The sequence below is a fragment of the Saccopteryx bilineata genome, chromosome 1, assembly GCF_036850765.1.
Source record: "Saccopteryx bilineata isolate mSacBil1 chromosome 1, mSacBil1_pri_phased_curated, whole genome shotgun sequence".
Lineage (NCBI taxonomy): Eukaryota > Metazoa > Chordata > Mammalia > Chiroptera > Emballonuridae > Saccopteryx > Saccopteryx bilineata.
Genome location: NC_089490.1, coordinates 394,045,517 through 394,066,701, shown reverse-complemented (window position 1 = coordinate 394,066,701; position 21,185 = coordinate 394,045,517). Strand labels below are relative to the sequence as shown.

At 46.8% G+C, this 21,185-nt stretch overlaps 6 non-coding genes and 1 pseudogene across 6 annotated transcripts; 5 read left to right on the top strand and 2 right to left on the bottom strand.

Annotated features, from left to right (window-relative positions):
- The first annotated feature begins 1,527 nt into the window (after window positions 1-1,527).
- Window positions 1,528-1,600, top strand: TRNAS-AGA (transfer RNA serine (anticodon AGA)). Its single transcript has one exon. It is a non-coding gene; the product is annotated as a tRNA-Ser (tRNA).
- A 3,607-nt stretch (window positions 1,601-5,207) lies between these two features.
- TRNAF-GAA (transfer RNA phenylalanine (anticodon GAA)) lies at window positions 5,208-5,280 on the top strand. Its single transcript has one exon. It is a non-coding gene; the product is annotated as a tRNA-Phe (tRNA).
- Window positions 5,281-7,244: 1,964 nt separating this feature from the next.
- LOC136320867 (large ribosomal subunit protein eL43-like) lies at window positions 7,245-7,500 on the top strand (annotated as a pseudogene).
- A 2,932-nt stretch (window positions 7,501-10,432) lies between these two features.
- On the top strand, window positions 10,433-10,505 carry TRNAF-GAA (transfer RNA phenylalanine (anticodon GAA)). Its single transcript has one exon. It is a non-coding gene; the product is annotated as a tRNA-Phe (tRNA).
- Window positions 10,506-11,378: 873 nt separating this feature from the next.
- On the bottom strand, window positions 11,379-11,451 carry TRNAK-UUU (transfer RNA lysine (anticodon UUU)). Its single transcript has one exon. It is a non-coding gene; the product is annotated as a tRNA-Lys (tRNA).
- Window positions 11,452-14,749: 3,298 nt separating this feature from the next.
- Window positions 14,750-14,835, bottom strand: TRNAR-UCU (transfer RNA arginine (anticodon UCU)). The gene is given in 2 exon segments: window positions 14,750-14,785; window positions 14,799-14,835. It is a non-coding gene; the product is annotated as a tRNA-Arg (tRNA).
- A 291-nt stretch (window positions 14,836-15,126) lies between these two features.
- TRNAV-UAC (transfer RNA valine (anticodon UAC)) lies at window positions 15,127-15,199 on the top strand. The gene has a single exon. It is a non-coding gene; the product is annotated as a tRNA-Val (tRNA).
- Window positions 15,200-21,185: the final 5,986 nt, after the last annotated feature.

Below are 21,185 nucleotides of genomic sequence, written 5' to 3'. Positions count from 1 at the left end.
AAAAAACTATGTAATCCTGAGCCGCCTCTGCACAGATTCCGACTCAGTTAGGGCTAGAGCTAGTACAATTATACATACAGGCTGGGGCATAAGTAGGTTATCAGTTGTGAGTACGAGAAACAATTTTTGTATTATTATTTATTCATTATTATATTACCTTCCATATGAATAACTGTAAACCTACTTTTGCCCCACCCTGGTTATAGGAACACAAAGGATGCAAAATTACGAAATGGGAGGAAGTGGAACACGGCTAGCATATTAGAGGATATAATTAAACCAGAGCTTGTGTCTCAGAAGTCTGAGAGAGGTCTGAGCCAATTCTACTTTTTTTTTTTTTTTTTGCATTTTTCTGAAGCTGGAAACAGGGAGAGACAGTCAGACAGACTCCCGCATGCGCCCGACCGGGATCCACCCGGCACGCCCACCAGGGGGCGACGCTCTGCCCACCAGGGGGCGATGCTCTGCCCATCCTGGGCGTCGCCATCTTGCGACCAGAGCCACTCTAGCGCCTGGGGCAGAGGCCACAGAGCCATCCCCAGCGCCCGGGCCATCTTTGCTCCAATGGAGCCTTGGCTGCGGGAGGGGAAGAGAGAGACAGAGAGGAAGGCGCGGCGGAGGGGTGGAGAAGCAAATGGGCGCTTCTCCTATGTGCCCTGGCCGGGAATCGAACCCGGGTCCTCCGCACGCTAGGCCGACGCTCTACCGCTGAGCCAACCGGCCAGGGCCAATTCTACTTTTTAACAGTGTCTATATGTTTAAAAAATTTTTAAATGCCAAGGTCGAATTACAAAAATTGAGGTATATTTTAAATATTTAGGGTTAGCAAATCAGTGCTTTTAACATACAGCTACAATAACTATGTATACATCATCAAAGGCTTCCACATTTGAACCCTTTGCAAATGGCTTTACCATCCTCTTCCGTACAGTTCTTTTTGTTTTCTCTTCTTTTCTTTTTTCTTTTCTTCCTTCCTTTCCTTTGTTGTTGTTGTTGGTTTTAAACTTTCATACATTTCTTTAGTCCAATTTGACAATATTCAAAAAGTTCAAAATGTTCCTATCTTTGACCTTGGAAAAATCTGCCTTCTCACAAGAAAAATAAATAAATAAATACAAAAAGATAGTCACTGCCATATTGTGTGTAATAACAAAAAGTAGAGGGGAAAGTCAAAATGTCTGTATTAGGAATGTGATTAAATGTATTGTGTGGTATTCATACAACTCAATACTGTGCATGGTTGAAAAGAATGAAATAGCCTACACAACTGACATGAAAAAAAAAGTCCATGATTTATTTTTAAACCAGAAAAGCAGATTGCAGGGCAGTTAATAAAACAAACCACTGATAAAAGTAAAATTAGTCATCACTTCTGGTTTATAACTGAAGCCGGTCTCATCACCTCTATTATATTTATTGAATGCATACCTCTAGCCAAACCTCTATGTTAAACTGACTTATTTCATTGCTATGGAACAAATATTTATTTACACATATTCAGAAAAAAAAACACCTAGTGTAGGAGCTGCCAAAATAGCTCAGTTGGGAGAGCATTAGACCAGAGATCTAAAGGTCCTTGGTTCAATCCTGGGTTTAGGCAGAGGTTTTAGATCAGGAATCGGGAACCTATGGCTCATGAGCCAGATGTGGCTCTTTTGATGGCTGCATCTGGCTCACAGACAAATCTTTAATAAAAAGAAAATAACGTTAAAAATATAAAACATTCTCATGTATTTCAATCCATTCATTTCCTACCGCTCATGTTTATGGTTGTGGGTGGCTGGAGCCAACCACAGCTGTCCTCCGGGACAACACCAAATTTTTATTGGATAATGCGTAAGGTACGCAGGTCATTGTGAGGTCAGGAAGTAAACTTCCCTCCTTTTAATCAAGCAGTCTGCTAGTTAATTGCAGAAACCCTTTTGATGAAGAAGATGGCTAAAAGAAAAAAAAGATGAGGAGTATTGTACTTTTCAGCAGGAATGGACAGAGGAATTCGCCTTTGTGGAGAGGGCAGGTTCTGCAGTGTGTCTAATATGCAATGATAAAATTGCATTGATGAAATGGTCAAATATAAAGCGGCACTTTGACACACGCCATACTACAATTGCATCGAAATATCCAGCGGGGGACAGCAGGAAGAAAGCATGTCAAGAGCTACTGTGCAGAGTGCAAGCTAGTCAGCAGCAACTCCGTGTTTGGACCCAAGAAGGTGACTGGAATTCGGCTAGCTTTGCTGGTGCTTTAGCAATTGTGAGAAATGGAAAGCCATTCACAGATGGAGAGTATGCAAAAACATTCATGCTTGATGTTGCCAATGAACTTTTTGATGACTTTTCAGATAAAGACAAGATAATCAAATGAATTAAAGACATACCTCTGTTGGCAAGAGCTGTTCATGATCGTACCATCATGATGGCAAATCAAATTGAGGCAACACAAGTGAAGGACATAAATGCAGCACCATTCTTTTCTCTCACTTTGGATGAGTCAACAGACGTAAGCCATTTATCCCAGTTCAGCATGATTGCAAGGTATGCTGTCAGTGACACACTACGTGTGGAAAGTCTTGCTGTTTTGCCTATGAAAGAGATAACAAGAGGGGAGGATTTATTCAAGTCTTTCACTGAGTTTGCTAAAGAAAAAAAATCTACCAATGGATAAACTTATTTCGGTGTGTACTGATGGTGCTCTGTGCATGGTGGGGAAAAACAGGATTCGTAGCTCTTCTTTGTGAACATGAAAAGAGACCCATCCTAAGTTTTCACTGCATCCTACATTAGGAGGCGCTTTGTGCTCAGATGTGTGGTGAGTAACTTGGTGAGGTGATGTCACTGGTCATTTGGGTAGTCAACTTTATTGTTGCTCGAGCATTAAATGATTGCCAGTTTAAAACACTGCTGGAACTGTTCACAGTGGCCAAGACATGGAAACAACCAAAAAGCCCTTCAATAGAAGACTGGATAAAGAAGATGTGGCACATATACACTATGGAATACTACTCAGCCATAAGAAATGATGACATCAGATCATTTACAGCAAAATGGTGGGATCTTGATAACATTATAAGGAGTGAAATAAGCAAATCAGAAAAAAACAAGAACTACATGATTCCATACATTGGTGGAACATAAAAATGAGACTAAGAGACATGGACAAGAGTGTGGTGGTTACCAAGGGTGGGGGGGAGGGAGGACATGGGAGGGAGGGAGGGAGAGAGTTAGGGGGAGGGGGAGGGGCACAGAGAACTAGATAGAGGGTGACGGAGGACAATCTGACTTTGGGCGAGGGGTTTGCAACATAATTTGATGACAAAATAACCTAGACATGTTTTCTTTGAATATATGTACCCTGATTTATTAATGTCATCCCATTACCATTAATAAAAATTTATTAAAAAAAATAAAAAATAAAAATATAAAACACTGCTGGATGAAGTTGGGGATAATTATCCTGGTCTGCTTCTGCACAGCAATGTGCACTGGTTGTCAAGAGGGAAGGTGCTCAGCTGTTTCACGGCTTGTCTGAGTGAAATCCAGATTTTTCTTTTTCTTTTTTTTTAAGTTATTTATTTATTTATTTATTTATAATAATTTTATTTTTTTAATGGGGCGACATCAGACTTTTCTTGAAATGAAAAACGTCGAGCATCCTGAGTTAGCTAACACTTAGTGGCTCCTGAAATTCTACTATCTCGTGGACATGACTGAACATCTGAACCAGCTCAATGTGAAAATGCAAGGCATTGGAAATACAGTCTTATCCCTTCAACAAACAATGTTTGCATTTGAAACCAAGCTGAAATTCTTCATTGCCAACATTGAAACAGGTCATTTACTGCACTTTGAAAAACTGGGAGAGTTTAAAGATGCATGCACAGCAAGTGACCCTGCTCAACATCTTGATCTCCAGCAGCTAGCGGGCTTCACATCTGATCTCCTGCAGTCATTCAAAGCGTGCATTGGAGAATTTCATGAGTGCACTCATCTTTTTAAGTTCATCACCCATCCACACGAATGTGCAGTGGACAGCGCCAACCTGAGTTACATCCCCGGTGTCTCTGTCAGAGATTTTGACCTACAAGCTGCTGACCTGAAGGCCTCAGACATGTGGGTGAATAAGTTCAAGTCACTGAATGAAGATTTGGAAAAACTTGCATGACAGCAAGCAGAGTTGGCAAGCAAACACAAGTGGGGAGAAATGAAAAACTTAAACCTGCGGACCAGCTGATTGTCAAAACTTGGAACGCGCTTCCTGTCACATACTACACACTGCAGTGTGTAAGTATTGCTGTACTGACAATGTTTGGCTCTACGTATGCATGTGAGCAGTCTTTCTCACATCTAAAGAACGTTAAGACCAACCTACGATCACGTTTAATGAATGGAAGTCTCAACACCTGCATGAAGCTTAACCTCACCACTATCAACCAGCCTACAAAGCCATCAGCAAAACCATGCAGCACCAGAAGTCGCATTAATGGTAAGAAGTACTTTATTCATCATTGGTTAGCAACAGCATTAACAACGTTATTAAAAAAATTCAGAGACTTAATGTACTTTCAAAGTATTGGTCTTACATAAAATGCACACTTTCACTTGTATTTAGTGTTAAACATATTGTATGGCTCTCACGGAATTACATTTTAAAATAGTAGCGTTCATGGCTCTCTCAGCCAAAAAGGTTCCCGACCCCTGTTTTAAATGCCGCACCACCGACGGCCTTCCAAATTAGCAGTGGAGGATGCGAGGGCGATCTGGCTGCGACATCTGTCACCCCATTGATCGCCAGGGTTGATTCGGCTGATCTGGCTGGCTAGGCGGGTGTCCCCTTCCTCCCTCTCCGCTCCATGTGCGTCCCTCCCGAAGCTGCGCTCTCGATGGAAGAGGACGACCTTCCCCGCTAGAGGAGAGGACCGTTCTTCGGTCAAGGGTGTACGAGTAGCTGCGCTCCCCTGCTAGAACCTCCAAACAAGTCCCAAATTAGCAGTGGATTTCTATTACAAAACCCCAGCTCACCACCGGGTTGGTAACGAGCTTGGGGTTGACACTGATGAACTCAACTTTTTTTCCCCCTCTGGATGGTAGAAGACTGCGAAACGAAAAGGGATTTCTGTTGTCGCTTTTCAGCTGCTCAGGGTAAAGTCAGTATCCCTTCCCGGATCTTGGGTCTGAGTGACACTACACTCTCTCCACCAGCCACAGGCCGCCGAAATAGCTCAGTTGGGAGAGCGTTAGACTGAAGATCTAAAGGTCCCTGGTTCAATCCCGGGTTTCGGCAGTGGTTTTAGATGTCGCCACCAGCGGCCTTTCACGTTGGCAGTAGGGTCCCTCTTTAGGATAAAATCCAAGGTCGCCACCCTGTGGACGTTCTCACTCGCACGTGGTTGGTAAAGTGTTCGGGGTTGACTCGCGTGAACTCAGCTTTTTTTTCCCCCTCTGGGTCGAAGAAGACTGGAACCCGAGAAAGGGTTCTTGTTGTTGCTCAGTTGCTCAGTGTAAAGTCAGCGCCCCTTCTCTGATTTGGGGTCTGGGGACACTACCTTCTCGCCGCGCGCCGCTCACTTTCCCGCGGATCTTCCCAGCCCTCCCTCTTCCGTCCTGGTTCCGGGTCCACGTGGGGAGCTCCGGCTGAACCGCCCCGGCCGACGCCTCTCTACCCCGGGTGGGCGGGCCTGGCGGGAATGGCCACAGCCCCGGGCCCCCTCTCAGTCAAAGAAATCCTCGGTTTCCGCTGGGTCCATGCACTTGAACAATAACAAGGGCCTGGGTCAGCTTTTGGTGCGGGGAGGGTGGGATGGGGGTGGGGATCGCAAGCCCTTTCTGGTTCAACGAGTTTTTTTTGTTTTTGTTTTTGGTACAAGCTTGTCTGAAATATTGCGGATACAAAGTTCATATTCGTAGTTTCTCTGAAATTCAAATGTAACTATCTTTATTTGCTAAGTCGGAAGCCGCCGCTGCACGTGGTATCCTCGCACTGCTCCGAGGTCGATGCGCCCCCTTTGTCCCCCCCATCCCGGGCGAAGATACTCAGAAACTAGACTGGGAGAACTGGGTTTCAGTGGGTTCTGGTAGTTCCCTGTTCTCACCTGTCCCACACCTCCAGAGTCGCCCACAACAGTCTGGGATGGCGATAGAAGGGAGGGAGATTTGGAGGCTCTAGACAGGAGCCTAATTAAAAAACAGACAAACAAAAAAACTGCGTTAAGATCATTGATAAACCCCTCTACTCAGGTAAGTGCTGTGAGACACGGGCTTGGGGAATGCCTTCTCTCCGCCTCCGCCAGGCTGGGCCCCTGCTCCAGAGGAGTGAGATCAGCCCTCACCTTCTAAAACGCGGTATGAAAAAAATAAAATTGAGCAGTACTGCTTTGGACCCATCACATGTCCTCCCCTTTCTGTTACTCAGTGCCAAGATGCTAGCTGATCAGGGCTTCATCCCCCGGACCTCTGGGCTCCTGGATGGAAGGATACATTTTCCGAACGACGCCAGATGGGCGGGTCCCTCCTGGGGACTCCAACCTGGAGCCCGAGGGCTCTTGGCTTCGCAGGGAAGAATTCAAATGCAAGCCAGCATGATTTACAGCCCAAGCAGGCTTATTGAGCAGAGGGATACCAAGAAAGAACCTCTCCACAGACAGAGCAGTAGACTCTCTTCCCAAGAGAAGCAGCAGAGACCCCAATCATCTCTGGAGGTTGAGCTTATATCTGCCTGTAAATTCTATGAAAAATTGCTGGTGTGGGGGAATAAAGGGTGGGGAGAAAGTTAGGATTAACTTTAACCTTAAAAAGAAACCCACAACTTTTAACCTTTACAAGGTATGTTTTGTGGTCTGTTTTCCCTTTATGGTCTGGGTAAGGGATGAGGTCTGGGTGAGTAGCTATTAGTTAGTCCCTGCAGGAACTTTCTTTATCTGGGGGCTCTTCGTGGTCAGCATGCATCTCTGGTCAGCAGAGGCCTGTGGCAGGCAGTGTGCAGCAGGCCCCTGACTCACTGTATTTGACTTTAATTTATGTAGTCCTTAGACCCCTCTCTTGTATTAGTAAGGGACTCCTGTAAAATCCAACGATTATCAAAAGCAAGGAGAATGAAGTGGCGGACTAAGAGATTGGGCAGTTCAAACTTGGCATGACATATGTCAGCATGTGTGACGGTGAATTGCATGTGTCCATTTGTTGAGCTAAGGTGTACAGTTCAGTCCAATGCTAGTCTACAGACTACTACTCTCTGGGTTCCATGGCCACATGACTAAATGCACCAAGAAGGTTGCAATGGCTGGTAAATACGGAAATGGTTATGGTGCCTCCCTCAGGAAAATGGTGAAGAAAATTAGCCCGCACGCCAAGGACACTTACTTCAAGACCAAGAGACGAGGTGTGGGGATCTGGCCATGTGTCCCTGCGTGAAAACAGCTGTGGGTGGCCCCGGACCTACAACACCACCTCTGCCGTCCCGGTCAGGTTGGCCGTCAGAAGACTGAAAGAATTAAATGGCCAGTAGAAAGAAGCTCCACAATTTGAAATGTTGCTGACCTATAATAAATCGGTTAATTTATGGAACAACAGTGACAACAAACCCAACAGGCTAGATGGTGCTCAGGTGGTATTCTTTAGATGTAATTAATATTTAAATCAGTACGTGGAATAAAGCAGGTTACCCTCCATAACGTGGTAGGGCCTCATCTAATCATCTGAAGGCTTAAGACTGGGGGTTCCTGCAAAAGAGGGAATTCTCTTCAAGCCGTATCTAGAAAGAAATCTGCCCGAGTCTCCGCTTGCCGTCCTGCTGCAGCTGGACTCAGGACCGCAACATCACCTGTTCCCCATTTCCGGCTTCTCGGCCTCCCCCACAGGGTAGACTTTAGACATACCGGCTTCCAATATCCTCTGAGCCGATTTCTTTTTCTTTTTTTTTAATCTATCAGTCTATCATCTATCTATCTATCTATCTATCTATCTATCTATCTATCTATCATCTATCTATCTATCTATCTATCATCTATCCACCCATCAATCCATTCCTGACAGCATGCTTTAGAGGGTTATACACAGGTGAGAGAGATGGGTGAAGGAGTTATTATTGCTCAGGAGAAAAAGTGCACTGAGCAAAAGTCAACCACCTTGGGACCATGAAGGCAGGTGCCATATTCTTAGGAAACGTTGGGCCTTTGCCCTGAAAGGTGAACCTTTCCTAGATTACTGCCCGAAAAGGAAAGAGGGACTGACCCCTGTGGGAAGTCCTCTGGGTACGAGCAAGCAGCTGGGAGATGACAGAGTCTGCCTGCAGTGCCCTTCCTGCCTGCCTGGTGCCCTTCACTCGCCTTTCAAGGTACAATTGTAATGCCTATTTTTTTCCTGCCAGGTTCTCTCTGCCCACCTTCTAATTGTTCCTCTGGGTTATCAAAAAACACTTTAGTGTTCCTCTAGCAAAGCACCCACTACCCTGGCTCTCAAGGGCGTGCAGCCGGCACACCTGTCTGCTCGGCCTGTAAGTAGATCCACAGTGCAGGGAGCAGAAGGCCAGGATGGTGCTGGTTACCAGCAGCTTCCCAGTGAGGAGGAGGTTAGGCTGAGTTCTGAATGTGCTTGGGGCAGACCACGGGTAAGGAGCGAAAGGGAGGCGGTGAGTTCCAGTTAGAGGGAACAGCACGTGCAAAGGCCCAGAAGACTGACTGAACGTTTGTGGGTGAGAAGTGGGGGATGTGGCTTCAGCCAGAGAAGGACGGTATGAGCGCCAGCGCGCCGAGCCCTGGCCGGTGGGGACCCGACGGATGCGGGGGACCCGGGCAGGGGCGTGCTTTCAGAGACCCCACCGCTCCTGGCTCGATCCCGGATGGTCTCTTCCAGCGCTCTGCCTTCTTTTTGAGGTGGGCACCTGGAAGTGGGACGAGGGACTGACAGGTCGTGCCTTTCGGAAGACGGGGCAGCCTGATGCCTTTAACGTTGAACTGTGATCACCGACCGCGGGCGCTTTGGGATTGGGGTGAAGAAACGCGTAGAGGTGGGGACAGTGAGTGGCTTCTGTCCTCCCTCTGCAGGGGTTGAAGAAACTCAGGATTCGCTTTTGCCAAGAGGTCTCTAAATAAAACGGGGTCTTATTTTATTTAAGGAATTTGTCTGTAGCTGCCAAAGAACGACCTTACCACCCTCCTGCCAGACTCCCTGGCCTGGCATCGGATTGACTCACAGAGGGGACCCCGTGCTGGTCAGGCATGGTGTCCTTTACCTCGCACCGCAGACACAGTCTTCATTCATCAGAGTGGAACCTTCTCTGTGCCCCTGGAGTCACCAAGTCGGTTAGGGTATTAGACCCTCAATGAGTGAGGGGGCAGGGTTGAAGTCCCTGTCTGTGCAGAGCTCGCCCTTGTTCGGTATCATTAAAGAAATGACAGCCATTTCAGCCCTCCGTTCGCTCTCTCGTCGCACCCTCCGGGGACTGTCCTAGGCGTCCTCCCCCCAGGTGTCTGAGGAATACAGATGTGAGGGGTCCCGCACCTCTCCGCCCCATCTGCCTACCCTTCTAGAGAATCACCTGTTCTCTGAAAAGGAAGAAGTGACCAGCTAGGATCTGAGGCACCTAACAAAGCAGCCCATTCCCCCAAACGAGGTAAAATCTCCCCCTCAGTGCACCCCCCAGAGTGACCCTGAATAGCAGGGGAACCGAGGGCGAGGCGTCACCTTGGGCTGGTGGGAGGAGAGGAATAAGACAAGTCCTAGTGCTCAGAAAACGAAAAAGTGAGGTCTCACCGTCTACAAATGAATGACGGGACCGTGGGCTCCGGAAAGGTGTTGAGGAAGCTGGGCTGTGCACGACACAAGAGGAGCGCAGGCATGGGGCCCCCAACAGTAAACGATTATGTCCCTGTGAGATGAAGGGCCCGCACTGGCTTAGCTGGACATCGAGCCTTCGTTGGTTCTGCTAGGCTACGTTAGAAAGTCTGTCTTGATCTCCCCATTAACCGGCTGGAGGCGGGGCTGATTGCGTCCGCTGCCCTCTCAGCGGAAGGACTGATACCCAGGGAGTCCTGGTTAGTGGGCAGCGCCCCCACCAGCCATGCAAGAACGCCTTGCCCGGGGCGCACCCCGGAAATAGTGCTAACGGCATCCCTCTCATTATTTGGAAGGTGAAATTAGGCATTAAAAGAATAAAGATGGATATATTTTTATTTTAAATTGCCTGAACAGTATAGAAAGTGTTCTTTTAAAACAGTTTTTATGAATTGATTTTAGAGAGGGGGATATATATATATATATATACATACATACATATACATATATATATTGAGAGAGAGAGAACATAGATGTGTTCCACCTATTCATGCATTCACTGGTTGTATGTGCCCTGATCAAAAATCCAACCAACAATGTTAACTGTTGAAGCCATGCTCTGATCAACTGAGCTACCCTACCATGAAGAGCATACATCTGAGCACGCCGAAATAGCTCAGTTGGGAGAGCGTTAGACTGAAGATCTAAAGGTCCCTGGTTCAATCCCGGGTTTCGGCATGAGTTTTGCAGACCTACCTTTGGACAGAACTGACGTCTGCTGCTTACCTTATAGTATCTTAACGGGCACATGTCAATGAGACTACATACAGCAGTTAGTACAGCAATATGAGAAAACAGAGAGCTTAAACCTGTTCAAGAAATCAGAAATCATGTAATGACGTGCACTCAGTCCCCTAAGCATTCTGTGAATATTAGGGTGTAAAATATAGCAGCGTTCGTAGCATGACTGAAGCCCTCCGGGTTACCGGTGAAAGGTGTTTGGTTTGGCCTCCAGTGAAGTCAGCTCGCTAGGTTTGCAAGGTGTTCTCATTAATGGCAGACACAAAGACAGTCTTTAAAGACGTTTGTCTGTACAGCAGACTCGGAAGTCAGGGTCCCATCAGCGCGTTGGAAACCTGGTGAAGGATGGTTCTCAGGCTGGAGAAGTTGACTTGCAAGTGTCTTGAGTTAAAATGTTTATTTATTTACTTATTTTTGAAGTTCAGTGTTCTCACGTGGTTTTTTAAAAAAAGCGCCCAAAGCTGCACAAATTACAGCCAGGAGCAAAATTGTCATGGGTCTGATGAAAGGTGTACCATTTCCTTGGTATGTGATTATTGCTGTTTTGAATAAAAAAGTGATATATTCTAGTTCTAAGGAAAAAAATATCCGAGGACAGAGTAGCACAAGGAAGGTTGGAAGAGAACAGACCGAGGCTGGAAGAGATCTCTATGAAGCACTAGCCTCACCTCTTATCTTACAAGCAAATCGGTGGTCTGGCTTGCGTTTCCCGAAGGGCGGAACACAAGGGCGTTTGCCAGAAACGCATACCGGCTCAGAAATACTGGCTTTGACACAGGTTCCCATTAGGGGTGGGAGTTAAAAATACTCCGCCCGAACAGGGACTTGAACCCTGGACCCTCAGATTAAAAGTCTGATGCTCTACCGACTGAGCTATCCGGGCCCAACGGAAGCACATCTGCCCGAGCCAATCCACAGTGAAGTAGGCCACGCCGCGTTCTACTCCTCCTGGAGCAAGTTGTTTTTAGATTCCCTAAATGCAAACGCAAAACCAAGCTCGAGCAGGCGTTTGGCGGAATAGAGTCTTTATTTCTCCTTTTTCCGTGCCACAGCCAGGCTATAAAGAAAATAACCGCCTGCCTGACCTGCACCGCCCCCTCCCCACCCCGAGGGAACTGAATTCTCCCGTAAGAGGTATTCTCCAGATTTAGTTCCTTGGGACCAGTCTCCGGGGAACAGCGGGATTTCTAATCCCAATCTTTGCAGAGCCCTATAAAGTCTTGTGGGTGGAGTATTATGAATAACTGATGAGGCTTCCAGTCATCCATCCACTCGACCTTCATCGAGTGCAATCCGCGCTCCCGAACCCGAGCAAGCTTGCGGGGCTGCAAAGACCCGGTCGCGGTACTCAGCGGGGCGGGAAGACCCGCGGAGGACCCGGGGCGACGCCAGAATCAAGGAGCTCTCAAGTCTTCAGAGGCTGGTGATGCCCAACTGGGTTGGGCAAGGTGACTGCGCCCCTGAGAGCTTGGAAAAAGAATTCGGAACAAACAGGAAAGCACGTGTGCTAGGGACTCCGAACGTTTTCTTGAAGCTTTCTTCTGAAAGGTTTTGATCAGACAAAATACAGGCTGGAATTTATACTTTTAGGAAGTCTTGTTACCGTAGGCATCTGTGTCCCGGACATAATTAATGAGTCAATTTTTTCATTCGTCCTGCTCCTTCATGGCCATGCCATTCCTAGTGGCACTGGGTGAGGGCTCTTGAAGGGAATTCTACAGGGCAGAGCCTCACAACACCTTCCGCCTTCCGTGGAGTTCAGGGACACTCCTGAGGTCTGCATCCTTTAATGGACAAATGTACCGGGAGCTCTGAGCAATGTGTAAAAGGGTGATCCGTATGGAAAGACAGCGATGTAAACAAAGACAACACAAAGTGCTAAACAGTGTGTATGGTATAATATTTATGAAAAAATTAAAGGATATGTACCTGAATCCTTAAATTATATATATTTGGCACTTGCACATATAATAAATATAATATAATATAATATAATATAAATATATATTTTATATGTATATATAAGATGTACATTTAAGGATAAAAAACAATCCGATAAACATTTTGGGTTACAGCCATGAAGTGTGTGAGAGAGGGCTCTCACCATTTTCTTTAGGTACATTTGTATTTTTGGATTTTAAAAAAACAAGCATGTATTTTTTTGTACTAAAATACATGAATAATAACAACAAAAAAGATAAAGTCTGTTAAACTATCCTCCACTCTGGGATCATATAGGCAGCCCTCCAGATCAAGGGTCCCTGATCCTGTGTTGTCTACAGATCCCAGCAGAGAAACATTAAAGGTAAGAATTTCTTTCCCAGTAGGGAATCCTTCCAGAAAATCCCTCCTGGCCTCAAGGTTTTGGAGGAGACTGGGTGGTATTGAAAATGAAGGTATGGGCTGCTAAGAATCAGACAACAAGTCTGAGAAAAGAGCCTCCTGTGCCATGATGTCAATCCTGGGAGGACTTAGTGAGCCTTCGGCCTAACCTCAGCTTCTTACAGCAGTACGTACTGCAGTCACAAGGTGCTGAGCACAGCTCTGAACGCAGGAGAGCGTGACGACCTGTTTCCTACTCTCCTAGGACAGACTGAATCGACAGGCACCAAACACTGAATTCAAAGCATTGATAGCATGGTACAGGCCTGCTTAGCAGAGTTAATCGGAGCAGTTTGTATTTCATCTAACGCACCACAGTTCCTTTCTTTCTGTGTTGCCCTCCCTCCATCCTGAAATGCCACTGTCTTCCCGCTTTCTAGGTTCCTTCAGTTTGAGAGGTTCCATCTATCAGTGAAGACAGGGATCAAGACTTACCCCAGAGATCCTGCGTGATCTTCTCCAGATGGAGTTAGGTACTGGGGGCTCTGAGCCTGTCGGTGTTGCTCATCCATCACAACTGACCTTCAACACCTGTTTCTTGCTATGAGAACAGAAACTCCCTGTAGGTCCCCAATGCCTGGGCCAGTGACTGGCACAAAGCAAACTCTCATTGTTGCATGAAAGAATGGATAGTTGAATGAGGGTCATGGGTCGGGGAAGGCTTTTAGTGGAGACAAGGGGCAGAATTGGTCCTTGCAAGTTTTTGTTTGGTAGAGAGAAGGGGAGAATATTCCTGTCAAGATATCATCTTCAAATATAATAAATTTGTCCCATAGAATGCCACTCTATTGTTCCATGCCATTTTATATTCTCTATAGTGTTTATTGCCATCTGCAATTCCGTTTCTGTGCTTGCTTATAAACTGGCTCTTCCCTCTGTCACTCTGTCATAAAAATACTGATGGGCAGTAAGTTTGTTGGTTGGGACCTTGTCATTTTTGTTGCTGTCATTTTTTGTTTAGTTTTGCATTTTTTTCTTCCTGCATTTCCACAACTCCAGGATTTAGACACAGTTCTTGGTACAAAGCAGGAGTTTAAGAAATAACTGATGACTAATTTCAAAGAGTGAATGTTTTTACTGCACAATGTACTTCCCTATGTGCTTCCCTCAGAAAGTAGTATAAGTATAGTTTCATGCTGATATTTTCTATTTTACACACAATCAATACTGTAAGATGTTGCTACACTTTCTATGTCAGGCAGAAAATCACTAACTTTCAGGTTAGAATGTCAGTGCCATCTAACTGTCTTAGCTACTCTCACCTGGAGAAACACTGTAGGATTGCATGACTGAGACACAAACGGTTCACGTGGAAAGGACTGGAGAAGCTGAATAGTCATTACCATCCATGGGGTTCGAACCCACAAGGGAATAAAACCCACTCAGTTTTAGGTCCAATGCCTTACCCACTCAGCTGTGTGGACACCTGATTTCCTTGATGTTATTGGCTGATCATTTGAATAGAACTGAGCTATTGAGACGTTGCAGAACAATTTAAATGTTTATTTCTGGTGTAAAAGAACAATACTGTATAGGGAAGAAAAAACTCAGGAACTTTTTATCACATCCTGCCAATTTCTTTAATCTCCAGTCGCCAGAAATTCTGGAGCCACATGAAAGTGATCAAGAAGGCTCGAGTAGTAGGATTTCTCACACCTCAGCCAGTGAGGACCTAATAAGGAACTAGGAGTTTCCTTTTCTTCATGGGTGGGGGAGGTGGATTACAGATTTTACATGAGTAAGGTTTTTCTTTATTTTATTTTTACTTCTATCCCCTCCCCTCCATTAAAACAAAAGAGCGACTCTGGTGGGACTCGAACCCACAACCTTTGAATGTCTCGACCTGTCTAGAAGTCCAATGCGCTATCCATTGCGCCACAGAGCCAAGCATGCGCTGTTTTCCCTGCACTGTTTATATCAAGAGAGCAGAGGTGTCTGCCCGGGGGGACACGCGCGGGCGGATCTGATCGCGTTTTCTTTTTCTAAGACAACGTGTTATCTATGTTCTCAAGGAGAAACGTGGATCGAAGTCTCACTTGAAAGTCTAAAATTCTTTTTAAAGTTTCTCTCCCTGAAAGACCTCTGGGCATTAAATTTCAGCTTCATTCCATATTAGAAAGTAAAAGGTCTTTGTGTGGTGTTGTTATTCTATCTCGGTGGCCAGCTTGCCACGTGCGGTTCCATAGTGTAGCGGTTAGCACGTCTGCTTTACACGCAGAAGGTCCTGGGTTCGAGCCCCAGTGGAGCCACGGGGTGGTGATATTACCTTTTGACATTTTTAAACCTCTTAGGGTAAGGTAAGGTCTCCTCTTTCCAGCCCGGTTTTTCGTTTTGTTCCGGGAAGCGAGAGACACTACGGTTTCTTTCCAGAGCTCCGTGCTTTGTCCAGCCACGCCAGCTCCGGTAAATCGAAAGCCAGGGCTGCCCCCGTGTGGCAACTCTCGGGAAGTGCACGCGGCTCGGCCCAACTCGAGTCGACGCGCGCCGCCGCGCCTGCGCCCTGGCGGCTGTCCCCCTCCCGGCCGGCGCTGCTCCCCAGCAGGTGCCAGCAGGTTCCCGGGCCCTCCCCCGGCTCTCTTCCTGACCTTGGCCTAGACTTGAACCAGGAGTTACACGAACGTCGTTCCTAGCAGCCTAAAGCCGCATCCGAGAAGACCCTCGCGCCACCTAAAGAGCCTGTCTGAGAAAACGGAAGGCTGCCAAACAGATTTCCTGTTTTTTCCCCCAGGCAACGCCTGGACGCAGGACGCCCGTCTGTCTCCCAGTCTGTGCGCGCAGGCCGGACGGAGCCCACCCGGGCCCGCCCCCCGGTCTGTGCGGGCAGGCCGGACGGAGCCCACCCGGGTCCGCGCCCCGGTCTGTGCGGGCAGGCCGGACGGAGCCCACCCGGGCCCGCCCCCCGGTCTGTGCGGGCAGGCCGGACGGAGCCCACCCGGGCCCGCCCCCCGGTCTGTGCGGGCAGGCCGGACGGAGCCCACCCGGGCCCGCCCCCCGGTCTGTGCGGGCAGGCCGGACGGAGCCCACCCGGGCCCGCCCCCCGGTCTGTGCGGGCAGGCCGGACGGAGCCTACCCGGGCCCGCCCCCCGGTCTGTGCGGGCAGACCGGACGGGGCCTGACTCCTCCCGGGTCCGCCCCCCGGTCTGTGCGGACAGGCCGGACGGAGCCTACCCGGGTCTGCCCCCCGGTCTGTGCGGACAGGCCGGACGGAGCCTACCCGGGTCTGCCCCCGGTCCGTGCGGGCAGGCCGGACGGAGCCTACCCGGGTCTGCCCCCGGTCCGTGCGGGCAGGCTGGATGGAGCCTACCCGGCCAGAGGGCTGAAAGCCGGGGAGCAAGCCCAGGTGGGGGCCTGTGCCCCCGCCTGCCCCCTCTTGAAGCCTGCTCGGCTGGCTTTCAACGTGGCTCCCACCACTCAGTCCAGGGATAACCCGAAGGCCACCTCCCTCCTTTGCTGATTGACTCCAAGCCCACTGACCTCATATTTCACTTAAATTTAAAAATACGTTCCCTTCTCCTCGCGGAAGAACTGCTGCTCCCGGTCTACGACAGTTTGGATACAAAGCCTGTAACACTTTGCGGCCTCTGGCCTCAGTATCAGTAAAATGGGAAACTTCCTCCCAGCCCACTCAACTTCGGGCCTAGGAGGTCTGGGCAGGCTTCTTTGGCTTACAGATGAAGAGGGCAGTGGCGGGTGGGGAGTATTTATGCAAAGAGTGAGGAAGGAACTTTTTGAGTCGATGGAAACATTTTATATCTTGATTATAGCAGTGGCAACATGACTTTATATATTTGTCAAATCTCATAACTACGCACCATAAAAGGGCAAACTTTATATAAATTGTGCCTCAACAAACCAACCAACAAGCAAAACAGGTAGGATTTATGACACCTTGCAGGTTCTCAATAATAAAAACAATGAGTACATGAGTAGGTATGTAAATATGTCAATATATAAGTACTTATTGAAGGAATAAAAAAATAAAGTGGGAACTGGATTTCAGATTGAGATCAATAACAGTTTTACACCAGCATAATTTTGTGGGTAGTTTTTTGGTAGGCTTTTTCCATTTATAGGGAGAGCTCAGAATATACTGGGCAAGGTATCCAGTTAGGTTGCAGGAATATTCGACCTTCCCAAGATGCCCTCTTGTTACAGAAGGGGTCTGTACCTCATTGTATTTAAAGATGTAGACTAAAGCAATGTCCTTTGTCATTTTTAAGAGGAAAAACAATTTCGGAGGGATAAAGAGAAGAGATGCATTCAAGGCATGAGAAACTGCATCATTCTCCAAAGTATCCATGTCAGATCAGAACGAAAAGGTAGACCATGAAGTCAGAAGTGTAAGGCAACTTGGTGGCTGCCCAGTCTAACTTCAGACAGAGCAGGCTGTGCAGATGGCTCTCGTCCTCTCCTTCATCTCGACAATCAGTGGTGGGCAGGGTGACACCAGGAAGGGTAGAAAGTAGAGGAAACTCAAATACAGAGATCAGATGAGGAGGGAGGGAAGGGAAGAGCTGGAGAGAAGGAAAAAGAGAGGAATAAATAGGGGGAGGAGGAGGAGAAGAAGGAGAAGAAGAGAGATGTCAAGTGTCCTCTACAGTTCCTTCAAGTGCCACTCCTTGGTACCAGTTAATTAACTTGCCTTGCTTCACCAACATGCCTCTGAGCTTTTGGTCTTTGGGGATGGCCTGCCCTTTGACAAGTTGAATTTTGAAAAACTATGTAAAAAAAAATCACCCTTTTTAAAGAAGTTTGGCACAAATTTTCACTTCTTTTGCAAAGGTGCATGATTCCTTTGACTTCAGTGGTTTTATGATGTGATTTCTCAGGCCCATGAGGTTGGTTCTGATGATGCTGATGAAGACGTGCAGGTCCTTGAGGGTTCACCTGCCCCTACTTCCTTAGACTTTTAGACTTGTTGCATCGTCTGGTTATTCTTAGACCTTCAGGACCCAGACGTGGTTCCTTTTAGTGGCTGTTACACATTCCCTGAATGTTGACATTGGACAGATCTAGCCAAGGGGCTGGAGTGGTGTGAGTCATGCTGCTGCATATTAAAGAGACTGAGGGCATGGTAACAAGAGAGCACAGCCCAGACCAGTGGCTTTCAAACCTTTGTCACTGAAATGCATGCTAATAAATGGGGAGGGCAGGGGTAAGGAGGAACAGGGACACGGCCATGGAAAATAATTTGACTTTGGGTGATGGACACATAATGCAATCATCAACAAATAAAAAATTATTTACATCAAGACCACTGTCCTCATATGTATGTCTGAAATGAAGGTTTCAAGGAACAATGTTTTTAAAAATATGTATTTGATTAACTCTGATTATTCTATACTACGCTATTCTGTTTCATTTAAAAAAAAATAATGCATGTTCAGACTTACTACTGACATCACAGCCCTTAGAGTTTCAGGATCTACAGTTTGAAAACATTCACCCAGAGTAGGGTTGTGCAAACTGTGGCAGTACACAGACCATCTATGCCAGATTCACTGGGGATGCTGGTTAAAAGTGGGCATTCCCGGTATCCATGAGAACTATTAGAATATACTGGAAACATTGCCTGAACCATACATTTTGATGAACTCTCTAGGTCAGCGATTTTTAACCATTTCCATCTCACAGCACATGTAAACTAATTACTAAAATTCTGTGGGACACCCAGAAATATATTTTTTGCTGATCTGGCAAAAGAATAGGTATAATTTTGATTCATGCACGCCAAATAGCTATTGTTGTTAGCTGATGGCATTTTTTTATTTTTAACTTGACAATCTAAGGGAAAAGAGCCCAGCGCCCCTGACTAGTCAGGCCCTGCATGTTTTTAAAATTCTTGTGGCACAGCCCTTGAAAACTGCTGCTCTCGGTGATTCTTGTGCCCACTGAGGTTTGGGGATCACCAGCCTGGCAGCATCAGGTGCCCTGGCCAAGGCTTCCAACTCGGATCTGTGCAGTTGGTGAGGACTACACCAAAAGTTCCCCAGCGAAGCACCTACAGGAACGCTCCTCTTGATTGTGTAAGAGTTCTGTATAAAGTTGCTCCCACTTCTCAGAAAAAGATGGGAAATTTTGAAGAGAGGAAATAACTGTGATATGGGTTTTGAGGGTTCATCTCTGGAAATCAAAATCTCAGTTAAGTTCTTAAATGTCCGTCCCAGGGAGAAAGGTGGCAAAGGAATGACTCTAGTGGTAATGGGATGTTCTGATACATTTTGCTCAGCAGACACGGCTCCTAATTCAGGAGGAGGCTCTTTAGAAAAACAGTAGTGCCCCTCTCATCTGCAGTTCTGCTTTCTGTGGTTCTGGTTACCCATGGTCAATGGTGGTCCAAAGAGATTAAATGGAAAACTTCAGAAATAAGCGATTCATACCTTTTAAATCGTGTGCCCGCAGTCTGAGTAGGTCTGAGTAGCTGATGAAATCTCGCGAGACTCACGCCCTCCGGTCCTGGACGTGAGTCATTCCCTTCTAGCGTCTCCACGCTGTGCGTGCTCCCGGCAAATTAGCCCCTTGGCCGCCATTTTGGGTATGAGACGGGCCGTGGAGGTATGGCCATGTGTGTGTCGCAGTCACCCTTATCTCGCTTAATGATGCCTGCAAAGTGGAAGAGTACTGGTATGCCAAAGAGAAGCCCCTCGGTGCTTCCTCTAGGTGAAAAGGTGCAAGTTTCTCAATAAGGAAAAAAAAAATCGTTTGCTGAGGTCGCTAAGGTCGCTAAGATCTACGCTAAGGATGAAATCTGTGCAATGGGGAAGGAAAAAGGAATTCACACTAGGTTTGCTTCGCACCTCAAGTTGGAAATGTTAAGGCTACAGGGTGTGATAAGTACTTATTTAAGATGGAAAAAAGGGCATTCGGTGTGTGGGTGGGGGACAAGAGCTGAAACACATCCCAAGGGATGATTGAGTCACAAGACACAGGAAGGAAAGGAAAGGACACATTTGTATGAAATGGTCTATAAGGTGGCCTGTGGTATGCATTTTTCATAGGCAATTTCATAAGGAAAAGCCTAGGGACTCTTGAGACCATAGTTACCTGATCAAAGATAGCAGGACTCTCTGGATGATGAAAAGTGAGAATAACTCTTAGAATTTGCGTGAGAAGGGGAAGTGAGTCAGTCAATGTTGTAAAAAGTTAGAATTGGTTGATCAGGAGACAGGGAATGGCGAACAATTCAGCCAGTTAGTTCATACATGCTTATGGGGCCAGCCCAGGCCCAAGGAGGAACATCAGTGAAATTTGTCTGCAACATTCACTATTTTTTGGGTAACTCCCCTTGCACTCTCTCCTCTCCCATTGGGTCTGGCTTCTCGGTCTGGTCTCTGATTTCTGCTCTCAAAGCCAGGGTTCATCTTGGACTTATTATTTTCTATGACAGGGAACTCTCCTAGGCTGTCTCATCAGCTTTGTCGTGACCCTCTACGCAGAATAAATAACAAGCAAACTTACCGTCATGTTTTAATGACGGAAGGCTAGAAATTTTAAGATGTCAGGTGTTTTGAATTCAGTGTATAGTCCCATCATTTTTTTTTTTTAAACAATGAGGAGTATGGGCCGTGTAGGAGAAGAGTGTGATAGTGATAAGGATGATGTTAATGATACTGGCCTTTAACTGAGCATCTACCACCCACCAGGCATTATACATTTCACATGTATCATCTCATTTTAATCTTCACAACCGCTCTATGAGATGAATATTAGAAGTAGCTTTGTACAGGTGTACTATGGCCTGTGAAGAGATACAGTATCACACAGCTGACAGATGGTATAGGTAGGGTCTGAACCCAGGTCTGCATGACTCAAAACCCAGAGCTTTCAGCTGTAATGCGGTCCTTTCTACTTTTCTGCTGCTGCGCTTGCCGGGACAAAAGTGCTAGCCTAGACTGCCTCTTCAAAACGCCGATTGATTGGAAAATAGACTGGTTAGAGGTTTTGTTTTTGTTTTTGCTTTTTAAAAAATCTCTCTTGACATGTCCTCTCTTTCTCTCTGGCAGGAAAAATGTAAATCCTCGATGGTGATGCCAATCTGAGATTGGCCCTGGTAAGGCCATGGCTGGAAAAGTCAGTCTTACATAATGAGAATGGATTGCTCTTTGGGTAGGATCCCTGAGGTTCTGCCTTTGTCTAAACACAGCTGAGCCTGTGACTCTGACCTGTCTGGCACTGCACAAAATCAATCCCTTCAGGCTGTTATGGGAAATCGTCTCATTTTCATTCCTGATAAGA